This window comes from Enhydra lutris, unplaced genomic scaffold (assembly GCF_002288905.1).
Source record: "Enhydra lutris kenyoni isolate GAN:26980312 unplaced genomic scaffold, ASM228890v2 scaffoldscaffold84, whole genome shotgun sequence".
NCBI classification, from domain to species: Eukaryota; Metazoa; Chordata; class Mammalia; order Carnivora; family Mustelidae; genus Enhydra; species Enhydra lutris.
In genome coordinates this window covers 3,478,597-3,498,240 of record NW_019154168.1, presented here as the reverse complement: position 1 = coordinate 3,498,240, position 19,644 = coordinate 3,478,597, and the positions used below count along the sequence as shown (strand labels likewise).

At 40.4% G+C, this 19,644-nt stretch overlaps 1 protein-coding gene across 4 annotated transcripts in view; it reads left to right on the top strand.

Moving 5' to 3' along the window:
- LOC111161327 (BICD cargo adaptor 1) overlaps nt 1–19,644 on the top strand; it is a 219,944-nt gene that overhangs the window by 110,406 nt on the left and 89,894 nt on the right. The gene's annotated exons all lie outside the window — the stretch shown is intronic.

Genomic DNA, 19,644 nt, shown 5'->3' with positions numbered 1-19,644 from the left:
AGCTTCAAAATAGTACCTTCTTTGTGACGCCTTCGTTTCTGCATTAGACAATGCGAAGGGGCATAAACTTCTGGCTTGAGATGATAGTTGCATCAATTTCCTGTGTAATAGCCAGTCATTAAACCAGTGCCAAATGGGGAATTAAATGGGAAACTGCAGGGAAGGTCAAGCCAAAGTTAGAAATGGTAAGAGAGCATTGCTCAGAACATACTGTAGAGATAGAAACTCAGAAACTGACATAAGTTTTAAAGAAAGTCTATTTAAAAAATTATTTTGATGCTTTTTTTTTTTTTTTTTATTTGACAGAGAGATCACAAGCAGGCAGAGAGGCAGGCAGAGAGAGAGGAGGAAGCAGGCTCCGCTAGAGAGCAGAGAGCCCGATGCGGGGCTCGATCCCAGGACTCTGAGATCATGACCCGAGCAGAAGGCAGCGGCTTAACCCACTGAGCCACCCAGGCGCCCCAAGAAAGTCTATTTTTAAAGTAATCCTGCATAGTCTACTTTTTTAAAGGTAATTAAGTTTTTATTAATTATCATTCATCATTTAAAAATAATAAGCAGTAGGGCACCTGGGTGGCTCAGTGGGTCAAGCCTCTGCTTTTGGCTCAGGTCATGATCTCAGGGTCCTGGGATCAAGTCCCACATCGGGCTCTCTGCTTGGCAGAGAGCCTGCTTCCTCATCTCTCTCTCTGCCTGCCTCTCTGCCTACTTGTGATCTCTCTCTGTCAAATAAGTAAATAAAATCTTAAAAATAATAATAATAATAAGCAGTAAAAGGCAGCCTGCTTTTTTAATGTAAAATCAGTATGTTTATTATATATATGTATATATATATTTCTTTCCTCTCCCCTTCCCTCCCTTTCTTCTCCCCTTCTCCTGCCTTGCCTTCTCCCCTTCCTTTTCATATCTTTGGAATAGTCAAAACATCAGCTTTCTGCCTCTTGGAATATAAGAAGAAAGATATGTACACAGTCCTTTTTCTACACATTGATTCTTGGACTAAAAATAGCTTGATTCAGTTTCAAACTTTTCTCTCACCCCCAAGCTCAGGTTTTGCTCTCTGTGCAGACTCGGTAGAAGGAGAAGTAATGCACAATCAGCATTTCAGCTGGAGTGCTTAGTGGACAATTTTAATCTTTTTTTTTTTTACATCTTGACCTCTATTTCCAAAGAACATCCTGGTTGGCAGGTCTAGCCTGATTAAGATTCTGCTCAGGCATTTAATTCTCCTAAGGGAATTTATAGCTTAATCTAACAATCAAGAATACCTGGATCTACTCAGAACTTAATTTCTTGAAGGTTATAGGAAACTTATACTTGAGCAAGGCAGAGAGGGCAAAGAAATGAGTGAATTTAGGGATATAATGAGTTTTGATGTATATATTTTGAATTATACTTTTTAATGCTTAATCAAATATATATACATATATATTTTTTAAAGACTTACTTATCTATTTTAGAGAGAGTGCTCGTGCAACTGTGTGCATGGTGGGGAGGGGCAGGGGGAGAAGGAGGGAGAGAGACTCTCCAGCAGACCCCACACTGAGCACGGAGCATGATGTGGGGCTTGATCTCGTGAGCCTGAGATTACTACCTGAGCTGAAATCAGTAGTCGGATGTTCAACTGACTGAGCCACCCAGGTACCCCCAACAAATATATTTTTTAATGTTTTTTTTAAAGATTTTATTTATTTATTTGACAGACAGAGATCACAAGTAGGCAGAGAGTCGGGCAGAGAGAGAGATGGGGAAGCAGGCTTCTTGCTGAGCAGAGAGCCTGATGTGGGGCTTGATCCCAGGACCCTGGGATCATGACCTGAGCTGAAGGCAGAGCCTCTGAACCACCTAGATGCCCCCCCCAAAATGTATTTAAAAAATAAATGTTGTAGGGACGCCTGGGTGGCTTAGTCGGTTAAGTGCCTGATTTTAGCTCTGGTCCTGGGATGGAGTTCTGAGTTGAGCTCCCTTCTCAGTGGGGAGTCTGCTTCTCTCTCTCCCTCTGCCCCTCCTCCTGCTCGTGCTCTCTTTCTCTCACACACACTCTCTCTCTCAAATAAATAAATAAATAAATTTTTAAATGTTATAAACCAAATAACACTAAATGTATTAATAGACCCAAACTTTAAGTTGCAATCTGAGTTAGAGTAGAATACTATGCATCCCATAAGAAAGGCTTCCATGTTGATTACCTTCTTCACTAGCTTTCTAATAATCACTTACTTTTTCAACAATATTAAAAGTACTTGGATTTAGAAATAGTTCTCTGATAGAGTTTCAGTTTCATTAAAGCAATCTTTCAAGAGGCAGAATTGTAACTAAACATCTCTTCTGAGGCTACCACAATATAAAAATCCTCACTGCCTGCATTACATTGAAGAAATCTAGAATATCAAAATATATTTCCTCATGGAAATATGGGATTTGGCACACACTATAACCCCACAATTGTTTTTAAGCAACAAGGTAGAGATTTGGCTACCTGTACAGAGAAATGGCCTTCAAGCTTTCTCTGGATGGCCAACTTGATTATTAGAATGAATAATATAAAAGAACCTGTTGGGATCACAGCACCCACCGCACCTCCCCAGCTATTAATGATGGTGAACCGGGCCTTGAGAGTAATGAACACCTGGCCTCATTATTTGAATCGATCTTTCACTGGCAGTGCTCACTAAAGAAATGGTGTTTTAGGGCGCCTGGGTGGCTCAGTGGGTTAAGCCGCTGCCTTCGGCTCAGGTCATGATCTCAGGGTCCTGGGATCGAGTCCCACATCGGGCTCTCTGCTCGGCAGGGAGCCTGCTTCCCTCTCTCTCTCTCTCTGCCTGCCTCTCTGTCTACTTGTGATCTCTCTCTGTCGAATAAATAAATAAAATCTTAAAAAAAAAAATGGTGTTTTATAACCTTTTTTCATTATCATCTCCTTAAAGGAGCCTTTCAAGGTATTTTTTTTTTCTAATTACCACAAAATTAAATACTGAGGAGTAAGGTTTTGTAGAGTAGTGTTGAGCTTGAGGGGATCACAAAGCAATGTAATATCTAAGACTTTTTTCACATCCCCAACCCCTCTTGGGCTGCATTAAGTTTCTAGGGCTGCTGTAACAAAGTACTTCAAATTCTGTGGCTAGAGAGTAAGTCTTTAGTTTCTGAAGGCTAGAAGTCTGTAGGTTACTGGGCTACGGTCAAAGTGTGGACAGAGCCACAGTCTCTCTGAAGGTGCTGGAGGAGTGTCGGTTCCCTCTTTTAGCTTCCACCCTTTCCCAGATTCTAGAACTGCATTCCACGCACTCATTGGCTCAGGACCCTGTCTTCCACATTTCAAAGTCAGCATTTTAGCGTCTTGCTTCAGTGTCATAGTGCCTTCTTCTTTGTCAAATCTTCTTCTGCCTCCCTCCTATGAAGACCCTGTGATTACATTTAGGGTCTACCTGGATAACCCAGGATAATCTCTCCATTTCAAAATCCTTAACTTAATCACATCTGCCAAGTCTCTGTTACTATATAAGGTAACATTTACAGGTTCCAGACATTAAAACTTGGATATCCTTGGGGGTCATTATTCAGCCTACCACATGGGTGATACCACCCAATACGAAATGCACCACTAAGGAAGAAAAAAAGAAAGAACAGAAGATGATAAATATGTAACTTTTGCTAGTAATTATTCCTTTATTATATTTTAATCTATTGGGGCATTTGTTAAAAAACACAAGACATGTCAAAAATAATAGGAGTCAGAAGAGTAGAGTTGGTGATGCCCATCTTACTGTGGTGTATTCACCCATCCATTTACTCTGCACCCTTTCTGCTGGGGCCAGTCAGCAGAGAAGGGCAATGAGTCACGCCAAGGTCAGACAGTGTTATTACCTAACTCTTATTGTGATGGGCAAATCCACCAGTAAGCTTCAGACTGAGAGAAATACTATTGAGTTGGCAAATGCTTTCGATGTGTACGTGCAGATAGTCATATGTAACCACGGTTTTTCACACTCTATGGCAAAGAGAGAGACGAAAATGAAATGAAAAGAGAAATGAGAATTCTGTGTTGTATTTTAATGTGCTGCAAAGGGGCTCCTGGGTGGCTCAGAGGATTAAGCCTCTGCCTTTAGCTCAGGTCATGGTCTCAGGATCCTGGGATCGAGCCCCACATTGGGCTCTCTGCTCAGTGGGGAGCTTGCTTCCCTCCCCCGCCCCACCTACCTCTCTGCCTAATTGTGATCTCTCTCTCTGTGTCAAATAAATAAATAAAATCTTAATGTGCTGCAAAACTTCTTCACAAATAACCATTCTGTTAAGGACTCTATGCAAATGCTGTGCCAAACCTTACTGAACATACCCAGCATGTGTAATGCAGTGTGTACCTCGAAGAGACTGTTTGCAGGGATAAAATAAATACATAATTACATACAGTACTGGAAGGCACTTTTCTCCCTCTGGGCTGCTCAGGACAGTTGACTGAATTAAAGCAGGAAACACCTGCCTGACATCTTCTCAGTAGTACACAGCCTGATCAGTGCCCTCTGGGAAACATCCATGGGCTACCACTTGGTTCTCCATCCTAAGAGAAGTATTATTAGTTAAACACTTACTGCGAGGTTCTTCTTTGTTTATTGTAATGAATATCTTAGATGACTTTGAAATCGATCAGTTCTCTATTAACAATCCATGAGTTGTACTTCTATCTGAAATACCTAGAGGGTATGATGGAGGTTGAATAATATATTTAATATAAATGTGGAGGATGAGTTCAACAAGAGCCCTATGAAATCCAACTAGATTCTTAGGGCTCTGATCAAGCTGCTTCTGGAGACAGACTTTTCCTGACATATTTCACCAAATCACAGGCTAAAAACCTTCCTACTTACCCTTATTCTTGGGCAAATAGGCCTAGGCATCTTAATCTTTTTAAAAAAAACTGAGTTGCTGGGGCGACTGGGTGACTCAGTCCTTAAGTGTCTGCCTTTGGGTCAGGTCATGATCCCAGGGTCCTGGGATTGAGCCCTACATTGGGCTCCCTCTCTCTCTGCTGCTCCCCCTGCTTGTGTTCCTTCTCTTACTGTGTCTCAGTCTCTATGTCAAAGAAACAAATCTTTAAAAAAATTTTTCAAAAACTGAGTTGCTGGGAAAATTTTATTGAAGCCCAGCATAATAATATTTCATGTTGGATAAAGCAGATGCACAAAAGGAAAATTGTATTAGGAAAAAATCCTGAAAAGTGTATTATTTAAAACTTTGTAAATAAATGAAGTTAGAAGTTTTGATTTTAGAGCTAGGTACAGATTTTGCAAGTGTTTTTTCCCCCATAGTTGCCGCCTTTTAACATTGGTTCTGCACATATGAGCAGAGTCATGTTAGGCGAGTGAGACAGTCTCTTGCGGCCTCAATATTGTTATCTATTAAGTGGGGATAAGAGTAACACTTACCTCCTGGGCTGTTGTGAGGATTAAATGAATCCTTACATGTGACACACTTGGAATAGCACCTGTACATCGTTAACACTGAGTCAGAGTGGGCCATTTTATTATTTCATTGTTGTTCAAATATCTTTAAAAAATATATTTAGGATTATTTCTCTAGGAATGCATTCCAGAATTAGAATTATAACATCAAATGATACAATGTGTGGGTGTTTTTGTTTGTTGTTTTCTTTTCTTTTTTTTTTTTTTTTAAGATCATACGTATAGGGGTGCCTGGGTGGTTCAGTCGGTTAAGCGGCTGCCTTCGGCTTGGGTCGTGATCCCAGGGTAATGGGATCAAGCCCCACATTGGGCTCCTTGCTAAGTAGAGAGCCTGCTTTTCCCTCTCCCTCTGTCTGCTGCTCCTCCTGCTTGTGCTCTCTCCCTGTCAAATAAATAAATAAAATCTTTATTAAAAATATAAAGATCATATATGTAGCTATATTTCTTTCTTAATTGATTAAAACAATTGATGCTCTCATCGTAATAGAAAAGAATTCCCATTTCACTGAACCCTGGCAAGCATTAAGCTCTAACTCTTTCAGGTTGTTTATTTGCTATGTACATAGTGACATTTCAGTACTAATTTATAAGGTCATTGACGGTAGAGACATGATTTATCTTGCTCATCTCTGTATCCTAGCGTAAAGTTAGGCATATAGCAGACACAGAAAAAAGAACAGATAGATGAGTGAGAAATTGACCACTTTCATCAAATTGTAGAATAATTAATGAATAAATTCATTTATTAATTAAGAAATAATTTATGTTCCTTAAGGTTTTGCACATCTATTTATTAGGTTTTAGTGTTTCTATTATATATGTATATGTTTCAAGAAATTGATTTTTCTTTTTTTCATATTTATTTATTTTTATTTTAATTCCAGTATAGTTAACATACAGTGTTATATTAGTTTCAGGTGTACGGTATAGTGATTCAACACTTCCATACATTACTCAGTGCTCATCATGGTGAGTGTGCTCTGGATCCCCCTCACCTATTTCATCAATCCTCCCCTCTGCTTGGAGTTGATTTTTTTAATCATTACTGAGTATTTCTTCCAGTTTGTTATTTGCCTTTTGATTTTATTTTACTTTTGACCTGCTGAAGTTTTGGCAGTTCTGTTTTTAAATCTTCTGCTTATAATCCTATGAGATTCCTCTTAGTAATTTTTTTTTTTAAGATTTTATTTATTTATTTGACAGAGAGAGATCACAAGTAGACAGAGAGGCAGGCAGAGAGAGAGAGAGAGGGAAGCAGGCTCCCCGCTGAGCAGAGAGCCCGACGCGGGACTCGATCCCAGGACCCTGAGACCATGACCCGAGCCGAAGGCAGCGGCCCAACCCACTGAGCCACCCAGGCGCCCCTCCTCTTAGTAATTTTAAGCATAGAATGTTTTTCCCTCTTTTTTCCATTCACCTTCTCAAAACTATGAAACTTTAATGCTCTTTATATCAGTTTTGATGGTTTGATTTTTACTTTTATTTATTTTTTAAAAGATTTTACTTATTTATTTGAGAGAGACAGAGAGTGAGCACAAGTTGGGGGCAGAGGCAGAGGGAGAAGCAGAGCCCGCCCGAGCAGGGAGCCCAGTGTGGGACTCCATCCCAGGACCCTGAGATCCTAACCTGAGCCAAAGGCAGACACTTAACCAACTGAGCGACCCAGGCTCCCCAGGTTTTTACCTAAAGCATTTACTGATGCTTTAGTGTATGTGAGATTCAGTTTGGTGTATAGAACAATGTGAGTTTAAGTTAAAAATCTCCCTGAAATGGTTAAGTGTCTACAAAACCATTTACAGCGTGGTGCCCCTCTTTTAGATTATCCTTCTATGTACTTTTTTTTTTTTTTAAGTAAGCTCTACACCCAACATGGGGTTTGAACTCATGACCCTGAGATCAAGAGTCACATGCTCTGAGTGCTCTCACAGTGGATGCTCTCACATCCACCGAGCCAGCCAGGTGACCCTTCTTTTCTACAATTTTTATTTAAGTTTATTATAAACAGTTTAAACTGGGAGAATCAGAATATATTACAGGTTTAAAAAAACAACAACAACAAAACCCAGAATATTTTTATAATGTTGGAGAATAAAAGAAATGAAAAGAATGAATTGTTAGTAATTTTCAAGTATAGATAAATAAGCATATTTAATGTTATTAATATTTTCTACAATACACAATTTTTATGATTTGATAGTTCTTTAAGACATGATTGACAAGCTTTTAAAATTAGCTTAAGTCCTTCAGTTAAGGGTTTATAATTTTGATAAGAGACTCAGTGTTTTTACTTTGAATATTAAAAATACAATACTGGGGCGCCTGATGGCTAAGTTGGTTAAGCACCTGCCTTCATCTCAGGTCATGATCTCAGGGTCCTGGGATTGAGCTCTGTGCTGGGCTCCCTACTTACTGTGGTCTGCTTTTCCTTCTCCCTCTGCTCCTCCTACCATACCCCCCACTTCATTCTCTCTCTGTTTCAAATTTTAAAAATCTTAAAAAAAAAAAAAAATACAAGACTTGGGGCACCTGGTTGTCTGCTTGGGTCATGATCCTGGGGTCCTGGGATAGAGTCTCACATGGAGCCCCATGGCAGATTCCCTGCTCAGCGGGGGGTCTGCTTCTCCCTCTCCCTCTCTCCCTCCCCCTGCACTTGTGCTCTGTCCCTATCCCTATCAAAAAGTAAATAAAATATTTTTAAAATTTGCAAGACTATAGTCAAATTTAATCTTATTTCCTTTTGCTTGATAAGTCAGCAGTAGGTTTTGACTAGCCTCCTGAAATCGAAATATTCAATAGCCTAAGGGTTTCCTATCAGGCCCAAGAAAGTTGCTATATCCGTAGCTTCTGAAGAAATAAAGCATTTTTTGGTCTGAGTGATTTTCTTGGTAATTTCCCTTTTTTAAAAAAATCACTTCCTTTCTTAAGGATATGTATTTTCTTTTCTGAAAGAACACCTACATTATCCTGTCCTCACTGTATTGCGTTTTCTATACTGTCTGTCCTATTTTATCTTATTTCTGTTCTATCCTGTTATTCTGTCTACCTACTCTTACACCAGGGATTCACTTTGTAATTATTGCCATGTGGCAATGTTTAAGATTTACTAGTACTGTTTTTCTCTTATTTTATCTTTTGTTTCAATTATTTTGGTGACCTTTTAATTTTTAGTTTATCAATCTTCCTGCACTTTTGATAGATAGTACCATTTGGAAGACATGCTCAGGCTCCCTTTTCTTTTCCTGTGCTGATTTAATATTTCTTCTAGGAGGGATTTTTAAAAGTCATTAGTTCAGTTGTCCTCAAGTAAGAAGACTTATTCTTTATCAACTGTTCCAAAATTAAAATCATTGCTTTCATATGTATTCTCTAAAATGGAATATGGAAACCAGTGATACAACTAGACATTGCAAAACTCAAGACGAAAGTTATTTTGTATTTGAAGTAGAAAGTTCATAATACCTACTCAGAATTTCCAGTCTAATTTTTTTATCTGCTAATTGGTGCTCGGTCTGACAGCTCTTCTTTCTTATTTTATTTTATTTTATTTTATTTTATTTTATTTTATTTTATTTTATTTATTTGACAGAGATCACAAGTAGGCAGAGAGGCAGGCAAAGAGAGGAGGAAGCAGGCTCCATGCTGAGCAGAGAGCCCGATGTGGGGCTCGATCCCAGGACCCTGAGACCATGACCTGAGCCAAAGTCAGAGGCTTAACCCACTGAGCCACCCAGGCGCCCCTCCCTCAGCTTTTCTTATCAAGAAGCATAAACTACCAAGGGTGCCTGAGTGGCTCAGTCAGCTGAGCATCTGCCATTGACAGGGTCGTGATCTTGGGGTCCTGGGATTGAGCCCCACGTCGAGCTCTCCACTCAGTGGGGAGTCTGCTTCTCCCTCTCACTCTTTCTCTGTGTTCTCTCTCTCAAATAAATAAAGATCTTAAAAAGAAGGGAAGGAAGGAAGGATGGAAGGAAGGAAGGAAGGAAGGAAGATGACTACAGTACCAAAAAATACCTAACTTTAACCTGACTCCTATAAAGTTTACAAATTATTTAAAGAACATCACAAAGCCCTGATTTGATTAAATTCTCTGAGAAGGTGAAATTCCAAATTCCAGTGCTGGAGGTAGACACAGTAATCTCTGGGCTTCAATCTTAGAATCAGGACATTGAAGAAGCAGCCGACATTGCTTCCAGTTCTCTCTCCAGTAGCTGTAAAGACCTTTGCCAGATGAATGGCAAGTGTGGAAAAGAAATATTAAAACTATCCAGTGGTCTGATTTTATTCTTAAGTCAGAAGGGAAAATTAGGAAATGTTGCCCAAATTGACTTTCTAGTGTAGAATAGAAGGAATGTTTAGATTTACCAACTACCTGTTGGTAAATATAAATTACATAAAGATGTAAATAATACCTTTGGGTTTGAGGACACTTGAATGACCTATTAGTTCATGGTTATTTTTCCTTTTTAAGGAAAAAAATGGATTCTCTCTACGTCCAGAAATAACAGCATAATAATATGGTAGATTTCCACCAAACCATGTTAAAAAAAAAACAAAGCCAGCAGTTTGCTGTGATTAGGAAAAACTATTAAGAAAGCATTAAGCTGGGGTGCCTGAGTGGCTCAGTAGGTTAAGCCTCTGCCTTCGGCTCAGGTCATGATCCCAGGGTCCTGGGATCAAGCCCCACTTCGGGCTCTCTGCTCGGCACAGAGCCTGCTTCCTCCACCCCTCACTCTCTGCCTGCCTCTCTGCCTACTTGTGATCTCTGTCTGTCAAGTAAATAAATAAATAAATCTTTAAAAAAAAATAAATAAACTTGCTATTAAAAAAAAAAAAGAAAAGAAAACATTTAGCATTAAGAATGATAACAGCCCACGTAGAACCATGGATTAGTATTTTATTGTTTTTGACCAAGAGTGATGAGAATGTTTTCTTTTTCAAGGACCAAAAAAAAAGCAAAGGTGATCGTTATTTATGAGTCACAGGCCATTGGTGAATAGTGACTGAAACAGGTCCCTAGTAACTCTCTAGCACATTTTAATTTTATTTTATTCTTAACATTTTTTTCCACCATGTTAGCTTCTCTGGGTTTCTTTTGTTTATTTTCTGTTTTCCTCCAACTGCAGTATACGCTGTTTGTAGTCAGGGATCATATCTGCCATATTCACTGCTCTTATCCCAAGCATTCAGAAGAGTGTCTGGTCCTCATTGAAGAACATTTGCTTGGGAAAGTATGTGTTGCATAAAGAAAAGAAATTTAAACCTCTTAATAGGTACCATATTTTGATATATTCATTTGTAATATCTGTTTGAAAACCCACAAGCAACACAGTAAGAGCCTGGCATTCCACTAAGATCTTTCCTCCTCCCTTCAGCCTGCTGCTAATCAGTACCTGTGCTTGCGTCACTGTCTCACTCAGCTGGGGACAGTCACATCATCTGCCTCTTGCTGAACTGAGCCTTGAATCAGATGAATGAAATCTGGGCCCAGTTTTCTGGAATTCAGTGAGTACTTTTATCTAGTTTCCCTTGGGTGAAGTTAGAATGGAGCAGTGAACCAACAGATAACATTGCTTGAAAAGCAATTCCCTTTTTTGTTCTCCTTCTTCAATTCATCTTCAGTTTGTCTCTGAGCTGCCGAGGGGCATTTTCTTCTCCCAAAGCCAAAGCCTTGCGGTCCCTTCAGTGTTTTGACTGAACCTCATTTATTCTCCTGTGACTAAATCTTGGCCACTGCATGAGTCTGTGCAGGCTGCCGGAACAAAATTACAGACTGGGTGGCTTAAATAACAGAAATTTATATCTGAAAGTTCTGGAGGCTGGGAAAGCCAAGATAAGATTCCAGCCAATTTGGTTCATGGTAAAAGCCGCCTTCTTGCTGCATCCTCACACTGCTTTTCCTTCTATGCTCAGGCTGGGGAGCGGGGTGCCAGGGAGGAAGCAAGCTGTCTGGTGCCTTCTGAAATCCCATCCTGGGGTGCCCCCCTCATAAGGTAATAATTCTGATTACCTCCCGAAGGACCCATCTCCATCACATTGGCAGAGGTTAGGACTTCCACGTGAATTTGGGGAGGGGGCAACAATTCACTACCTGGCAGCTACAATGGGCTAGTCAGCTGGATGAAGTTGGAAAAGGCTCTATCCATGCAAAAGCTTTATCCCTTTTTAAAGTAATGGAGGTTTAATTACTAATGTGACCCTTTTAATGCTCATCTATTCTACAGATATTTGTTTGTGCCATATTACTCACTGCTTTAAAAATCTTCTGAGGGAGCAGTGAATTGGGTACTATAACCAGTCTTTCTACAAGGTCATGATAAGGCAGCTGCTTACCTCCCAAATGCACAGTAGCACTCTCCCTGACCCACCCTGCCTCACCACCTGAGCCTCCTTGCTGGGGCCTCCTTCCTTGGGGCCTTTGCTCTTGCTGTCCCCTCTCCCTGCAGTGCTTTGCCCCAGATGGCCAGCTCATTCTCCACATTCAGCTAAATGTCTTCCCTCATAGGACTTCCCTGACACCCAACCACAGTTACTCCTTGGACTAGCTGGTTTGTGCCAGATGCTTTGCTGGATACAAAGAAGCCAAAGATCAGTAGTAAAATGCCAGGCTTGTTAAAGTGTTACTCTTAATAAAAGTTGGCATGTGTGTTCATGTTAATAATAGCTGGTGTGTCGGGGCACCTGGGTGGCTCAGTGGGTTAAGCCTCTGCCTTCAGCTCAGGTCATGATCTCAGGGTCCTGGGATCGAGCCCCACATCGGGCTCTCTGCTCAGCGGGGAGCCTGTTCCCCCTCTCTCTCTGCCTGCCTCTCTGCCTACTTGTGATCTCTCTCTCTCAAATAAATAAATAAAATCTTTAAAAAAAATAATAGCTGGTGTGTATTGAACACCTACTATGTAGGAAGCACTGTGCGAAGGGTTTACTATTATTTCTCTAATCAAATCCTTTCAGACAGCCTCTGGTATACATACGATCATTATCTTCACACCAGATCGAAAACCATAGTGCAGGAGAAAATGGGAGGGCAAGGAATTACTCCGTTTCACCACGCTTTAGATTTTAAACCCTTAAGTAAGATTTCCCTTTTGCCAAATGATACACAAAATCAAGAAGACAAAGTTTCTTTACCTTGAAAAATTGAAAAAATAATAGATCAGAAGGAAAACTGTAAAAAGAAATAGCGGTGATTATTGGAGATAAAGGTATTTGACCTGCATGTGGACTCTGACCCAGCCACCAATTGGCTCTTATCAAAGAATTAACTCTTATTCTTTTCTTATCTGTAAAAAGGATTATGATTAGATGAGATAAGAAACACAGGCACTAACATATTCTCATTCAATGTTAGTTTGATTTTCTTGAATTGTAGCAATAAAACTCAGGTATATAATTACTTTGCAGTTCAGCACCAAGCACAAATAAACATTTAATGTTTCTTTTCAATAGTATAAAATCTTTTCTAAGCAGCACTAAGATTAGAATTGCAATTTTTCCGGAAATTCCACAGCTATGTTGAAAGATTAAACATGTTGTTAGGGAAGTAGAAATATATATAATTCTATACATATAAAATTATTTTATTTGTTCTGGAATATAAAATGTCGCCTGTATTTCTCACTGTAGATCCAGTAATCATACAAACTTGTGTTAGCATTTTGTTGAGCTCCTCTATCTCTTTGAAGACTGTGCCAGGTTATTAAAAATGTATGGTAATACTAAATGTTAGTGAAGATGGGGGTCACTAGGAACTCTCAAACATTGAGAGTGGGAGTGTATCTTGGTACAACTACCTTGAAAAACTGTTTGGTCATCAAGTAAAACTAAAGATGTATAGATCCTAAGATGTAGTGATTCCAGTCCTAGGTATGTACCTCAGAAAATGTGGCACTTTTGAATTAGAAGGTACATACGACAAAGTTTACAGCAGCAGTGTTTGTAGTAAAGAAGACTGAAAACAATCAAAATCTCCACCCATAGTGAAATCAATAAATTTTAGTGTAGTTATACAATAGAACCTTATGTTTGTATAATTTATTTAAGTGGCCGCATGTGGCTGCATTGAGTGTGTGTGTGTGTGTGTGTGTGTGTGTGTGTGTGTATCACATCTTGGATGGACACTTGGGCTATTTTGACTGTTGTAAATAATGCTGCAATGAACATAGAGGCACATATATCTTTACTAATTAGTATTCATTTCAATAGCAGAATTACTAATCATATGGAATTTCTATTTTTATTTTTTGAGGAGGGTCCATACTGTTTTCCATAGTCAGTACACCAATTTATATTCCCAATAAGACTGCACAAGGGTTCCCCTTTTTCCACATCTGTGCCAACACTTGTTATTTCTTGTCATTTTGATTCTAGCCATTTTGACAAGTATAAAATGATCTCGTTGTGGTTTTGATTTGCATTTCCCTGATGATGAGTGATGTTGGCATCTTTTCATGTGTCTAAATTGTTTGAGACATTTGGCTGTTAGGAATAGGGTTTCTCTAGACATCCTTGTGCATGTATGTGTGCATTTCTGTTAGTTATATGTCTAGGAGTTAGGAGTGCTGTGGAGTTATACCTGTTCAGCTTAGTAGAGACTGCCAAACAATTTTCCAAAGTGGCTATACCAGTGTACATACCTAATATGTGAGGCTTTGGTTATGCTACATCTTCAGCAATACCTGGTAATTGTTTCTCTTCATTTTTGCCACTCTTGTGAGTGTATATTGGTTCGTATCATGGTTTTAATGTACATTTTCCTGATAAGTAATAAAATCGAGGCCCTTTAAATATGTCTATTGGTCATTTGATATGCTATTTTTCTTTTTTTTTTTAAAGATTTTATTTATTTATTTGACAGAGATCACAAGTAGGCAGAGAAGCAGACAGAGAGAGAGGAGGAAGCAGGCTCCCTGCTGAGCAGAGAGCCCGATGCAGGGCTCGATCCCAAGACCCTGGGATTATGACCTGAGCCAAAGGCAGAGGCTTTAACTCACTGAGCCACCCAGGTGCCCCTGATATGCTATTTTTCAAAAAAGATACTTATTAACAAAAGGATCACTGGAAACATTACTTAATAAACTTGATTATGAAATATCTGTATAAATCACTGTGTCAGTGACCGGAGGCTACGTCATACTATAGGGAGTGTTGCATGACTTGACAATCTCAGTAGTTAAAACAAGATTTAATTGTTGCTTTTGCTTCTTGCCTATTTCTGATGGTCAGTGGCTCTGTTCCACATCCCCAGCGTTCTGGCAGCTTGGCTACAAGCATAGCTCCTACATAGTGCATTGCTGGTTTCCAGGCAGAGAGAAAAGAGAGGCAGTGATATGATGGTCATATACAAGCTCTTAAAGCTTCTGCTCAAGAGGGGGCAAGCACTTCACTTGCACTCATGTTCCACTGACCAAACACATCATGTGTCCAAGACTGGTGCTAGTGGCAGCATTATATAATCTTCTGAAAGGGAGAGGCTTAAATTTATTTACAAACAAGAGAGGGACCAGTAAAATCTCTTTCTGCAGAGTAGCTTTATAAGAATATTACTCTGGGATGGAGAGCCCAGACTGTTTGTCTGTGGGCTGTTTTCAACACACACACACACACACACACACACACACACACACACACAACACAGCATTTCTTTTTTGGTTTGTTTAGTTGAATTAGTTGCTAACCTAAAATCATGACATTTCACGAAGATACAGATTTGTGGCTTCTCTTGGAAATCATAAGCTATAGCAAGAACCATTTGGAGCTAAATGGCAGCTGCCCCTCTAGGTGGGATATGCACTTGCCAGTTCTTCATGACTGTGACTGACGTCTGCCTTCTCTGCAATTGTGCCTTCCAGACATTTGTAACACAGCCCCCAATAAATAGTACCTTTTACGTACTCCTCATCCATATGCACACATATGCATGCATGTGTACACGCTTGTGTGCAGGTGTAGATAGACATATACATACACACTCCAAAGCAGAATTTCATTAAACAGTCCTCACTGTTACTTTCTGCAATGCATACTGATATCACCTCTTCTAGTCTATCCTAATTACCCTGTTCTATTATTTGATTTTTTTTTTTTTTTTAAATGCTGGAATCAACCCTCTAAATTGATTTCACAAACCCCTGCTGGGTCACAGGCCACAACCTGAAAACATTGCTCTTGATCATGTTACTTGTCTCTGCTCTGCTGAAGGCTACTGGTTAGTTTTCCAGACTGAATTTCTGTCTAAGCTTTTTAGGATTCCCAGGACAGTCTGTTGTGTGGGTGAGCAGCATCTGCTTTCCCTCACTGATTTAAGCCTGTGCAATTACTGCTTTTGCCCAAGGGCCCTAAATAAAACTTAGACTGCTTAAGTATCTGGAAGTTTCCCTGACTCCTCTTTCCTTGGCTGACTTTCTGTTTCAATCAGAATAACCTTTTAGGCAAATAGACCTCTGATTCAAAGTATCATAGTCTCTTAGCTGGGCAAATGTGAGTGAGCCTACTGCAGGTGCGGGAAGGGGAGCTCTGAGTGTGAGAGCTGGGAACAGGGCCTTCATTACCTGGCGAGTCCCACACACATGGTTTTATGAGGATCAATTCCTCTATCTCATGGATTCATTTAGTAAGTATTTACTGATCACCAATGTGCCAGGCCCTGTCCTAGAGAACATATCCAAAACTTGTGCAAAGATTCCTAGATGCGCAGAGTGTAGATGGTAATCAGCATTTATTTGTGTTTTTCCCTTCCTGTTTCTTGTCTTCCCTTGACCCAGAAATCCATCCACTGTCAAAAGGCAGTTCTAGTTCAGTGTTTCTCATTCAGATGTGTGTCCCGCTCAGATCTGTGTGAATTCTCATGGTGGTTTTTCTGTACGTGCGTAGCATGGGTTGTATGCATGTTGCTGTAGGAAGAGGGTATGGGGACCGTGAGACACAGAGTAAAATCTGTCACCACCGTGACACAGTGGCGTTGTTATAAAACCAAGTAGAAAAGGATAATACTAAAGGGGAAGGAAAACAGTGTCTCCACATTTTTATGGAGTTCAGTGAGGCTTTTGCATTTTCAGGACCAGAGCCATTTTGGTACCAAGAGGATTACGCCACTTCTGTGGTGTTGGTGCCTGGAAGAGATTTGGCGCCTAGGGAAGTGCTGGTCGGGAGAGCCCAGCATGATCAGGCAGCAAGGCCTGCTGGGACATGGAGGGAAGAGACCCATTGGGACCAGCAGAGGCAGCAGTGAGGCCCTTTCCTGCCAGCTGACAGGCAGTGAAGGCCCAGCAGTGGACATTGCTGGGAGAGGCCAGGAGAAGGAAATGTGTGATTCCTTGACAGGACATGTTGCTAAGCCCAGGAGGACAGCTGAGGGAGACTCCCGGAAAGAATTATGGGGATAAGGTGGAGTTTACACTGAAGAGATACTACCATAGCTGATAAGAGGCAAGGATGGGTGATACCTAGGTTGTTACTATTATATGTAACCTCGTTTTAAGTCCTGGCTTAGATAGCAAGGTTATTTATCTTTGTCTGTGTATATGCTTCCCTATAAATGCCCTTTCATAGGTGGATGGAGCTCATTACCAAGCATCCCTGAACACTGTCCCCATCCTTCGCCATTGCCTTGACATTTTGTTTTTTGTTTTTTTTCTTAATGTTGTCTCCTTTCCTGCCTACTCTTTTCTTTATCCCTTGAGTATATATCGAGCCTGAGGACTCATGAACTCTTTGGCTGCTCTGTTATCTGTGTCTTCTATTTCCTCCGTGGTTCCTCTTCAGTCTTCCATTACCTTCTCTGTCCCTATCCCTGCTACTAGCAAGGCACCCCCCCACACCCCCGACATGCCCCTGCCATGCCCTCCAGCTTCCTCCCACACTTAACATTAGCAAAACAACAACAACAAAAAGAATAATTAAGGTGGGTATAGTGGATTGACTAGTGGTCCACCCTTTCCACTAAGCATTGTTTCATGAAATTTGGTTTTGGATTATGTATGTATATGCGTATCTACACGTGCACATGATTGAATATAGGTCACACAGCTCAGCCCAGGCTAATACCTGGTACCTCAGAATGTGACCTTATTTGGAGGAAGGGTCTCTGCAAATGTAATTAGGGTGAGGATCTTGAGATGAGGTCATCCTGGAGTAGAGTGGGCCCTGAATCCAATGATGAGTGCCCTTATCAGAGGAGAAAAGGAGGTGAGACAGGAAAGAAGACCATGTGAACACAGAGGCAGAGATTAGAGTTCTGTTGAGGTAAACTGAGGAAGGCCACTGGACACTGGAACAGGCAAGGAAGGATTCTCCCCTCCAGAAGGAGTGTGACTCTGCTGGAACTTTAATTTAAGACTTTAGGCTTTTAGAACTGTGAGAAAATACATTCTATTGTTTAAGCCACCAAGTTTGTGGGAATTTGATGCAGCAGCCCTGAAAAATTCAGACAGCAGGAGACCAAACAGTATGAAAGGAACATTTATTTCAAAACTGGTGAACGTTTTAAATAGAAAAAAGTATTGGGGGTGCCTGGGTGGCTTGGTCATTAAGTGTCTGCCTTTGGCTCAGGTCATGATCCCAGGGTCCTGGGATGGAACCCCCATCAGGCTCCCTGCTCAGCAGGAAGCCTGCTTCCCCCTCTCCCTCTCCAATTCCCCATGCTTGTGTTCCCTCTCTCACTGTCTGTCTCTCTCTGTCAAATAAATAAATAAAATCTTTAAAAAAAAATACATCGTACAGGTGCCTGGCTGGCTCAGTCAGTGGACTTGTGTGACTCTTGATCTCGGGGCTGTGAGTTCGAGCCTCATGTTGGGTATAGCGATTACTTAAATATCTTTTAAAAACATATTTTAAAGAAGAATATGAAAACATTTTCCAATTAGTAACACATTTTAAAAATGTTTGCTAAATAATTACATGTGACATGGTTTAGAGCCAGTTCTAACCTGGCAATAAAGTTTTCCTAAAGTTAATGCATACAGATCGTTTGAGACTCATAATGCATTTTTTCCTGCAGGAGTCATATGCTATGTTGAGTTTTTCAGATATTAATCCTTAATAATTATTTTAATGTTGATTATGTAGACTGTAAATTTCTTGAAACTGGGGATTGTCCTATACACTTCTTTTTTTTTTTTTTAAGATTTTATTTATTTATTTGACAGAGCTCATAAGTAGACAGAGAGGCTGGCAGAGAGAGAGTGGGGAAGCAGGCTCCCTGCTGAGCAGAGAGCCCGACGTGGGGCTCGATCCCAGGACCCTGGGATCATGACCTGAGCCGAAAGCAGAGGCTTTAACCCACTGAGCCACCCAGGTGCCCCTGTCCTATACACTTCTAAATTTCACTGCCTAGCAGACAGCTTTGTATACAGTGGGCCCCCCGATAAATACTCCTTAAACAGTTCATTTTTTTAAGTACCAGTAATGTGCTATAGCAGCTGTTTTGGAGTTAAATTTTAAGTCTTGAAATTCTGGCTCTGCCACCTACGAGGTGTAAGTAAGTCTTTAAGCAAATTACATAATATTTCTAACGCCTCAGTTTATTTGTCTATAAAATTGTGATGATCATAATAATACCTACCTCATAATGTTAGGAGGGGTAAATGAATTATTACATACGAAATACTTACAAAGTAATAGTACTTGCATACCAGGATGCAATACATGTTAAATATTATTAGCTCTTAAGTACATCTCCCCACCTAAATTATAAACTCTTGGAGACAGAGGCAATGTCTTACATTTTTTATAATAACAGAACCTATACAATTTCTTACATATTATATACATTCAAGGAGTATCATCTGACTAATAAAAAGAATGAATGGATGGGTGGATATATGATTACAGTACTTTCTCCATTAAAAAATCATATTTAGCTTGAGGAGTCAAGATGGCGGAGAAGTAGCCCGCTGAGACTACTTCAGGTAGCTGGAGATCAGCTAGATAGCTTATCTAAAGATTGCAAACACCTACAAATCCAACGGGAGATCGAAGAGAAGAAGAACAGCAACTCTAGAAACAGAAAATCAACCACTTTCTGAAAGGTAGGACTGGCGGAGAAGTGAATCCAAAGCGACGGGAAGATAGACCGCGGGGGGAAGGGCCGGCTCCCGGCAAGCGGCGGAGCAACGGAGCACAAAATCGGGACTTTTAAAAGTCTGTTCCGTTGAGGGACATCGCTCCAGAGGCTTAACCGGGGTGAAGCCCACGC